The 1,083-nt window shown below is 39.3% G+C and overlaps 1 non-coding gene across 1 annotated transcript; it reads left to right on the top strand.

Moving 5' to 3' along the window:
• The first annotated feature begins 473 nt into the window (after nt 1-473).
• On the top strand, nt 474-555 carry TRNAS-GCU. The gene has a single exon. It is a non-coding gene; the product is annotated as a tRNA-Ser (tRNA).
• The last annotated feature ends 528 nt before the right edge of the window (nt 556-1,083 follow it).

Here is a 1,083-nt window from a genome sequence, read left to right as displayed (position 1 = left end):
TGATTCTTGTATTACTCATGTTGATCGTAGCCAAAATAAAGTTAGTGATAGCATAGCCAAATTTGCTCGTGTAGGAGGCAGAACCATGACTTGGATTGGTTCGGGTCCTTCGGATGCTATCGAGCTAGCTACGATTGATTGTATGAACTGCCTCAGTTGAGTAATACATTATTTCACTCGCAAAAAAAAAAGATTGTTAGTGTTTGGCTGTGTGCATTTGAGTTATGCAAATGTCTGGTGTTGCTCAATCATGATTTGTATCCGCTTGTTGCTACATTTTAAGTTAATCAAAGCGCCCTTTATCAATAAAATAAAACTCCCATATTTTCCCTGGAAAAAAACCTATGTTTGTGTGGTGTATGTGTATTATTTCGAGCACACTGCGCCAACGCGTGTTTCTATACGAACAGCCGAATTTTTGCGTCGTTTTACTCTAGTATAAAAACGGACGACACATTTTGTAGTCACCAAGTGACACTTTGGCCGAGTGGTTAAGGCGTGTGCCTGCTAAGTACATGGGGTTTCCCCGCGAGAATTCGAATCTCTCAGGTGTCGATTCCTTTTTCCCCTTTTTTCATCTCTGGTAGATGGGCCACGTGCCAGGCCGGATCATTCTCCATTTCCTCCCTTCAGCCCACAGATTTTTTTTTCTTCACGTCAGCCCACGGATAATTCCCAGTCTATTCATCTACTGTTATGGTAGTACAAAAAACATCAAAAATAAAAATTACATTCAGGTTTGTAGATCACCTAGCGACGATTACATCTAGGTCTGCTCTCCGGCTCAAAATACACTCGTATAAAGTATAAAAATCCAAAATGATAATATAATCTGATGTCTTTTTTGTCAATACATCGATGTGTGTTCTAAGCGTATGTAAAATTTCACCAACAAAAAGACATCCGGACCATGGAAATACAAAATTCAGGTATCAAAACATGACGTATGGAGCACTCATTTTTGTTTTTATTTTGAAGAGACCACCATGGATGCCGGGCGTTGGGGGGTATTTGTAGGTGAGGTACATTGTGCAGGTTCAATATTTTTATTAATTGGATACACTTATCCGCAATTTTTTTTTG

Source organism: Triticum dicoccoides, chromosome 5A (assembly GCF_002162155.2).
Source record: "Triticum dicoccoides isolate Atlit2015 ecotype Zavitan chromosome 5A, WEW_v2.0, whole genome shotgun sequence".
Classification (NCBI taxonomy): domain Eukaryota; kingdom Viridiplantae; phylum Streptophyta; class Magnoliopsida; order Poales; family Poaceae; genus Triticum; species Triticum dicoccoides.
This window is presented reverse-complemented; position numbering and strand designations above follow the sequence as displayed.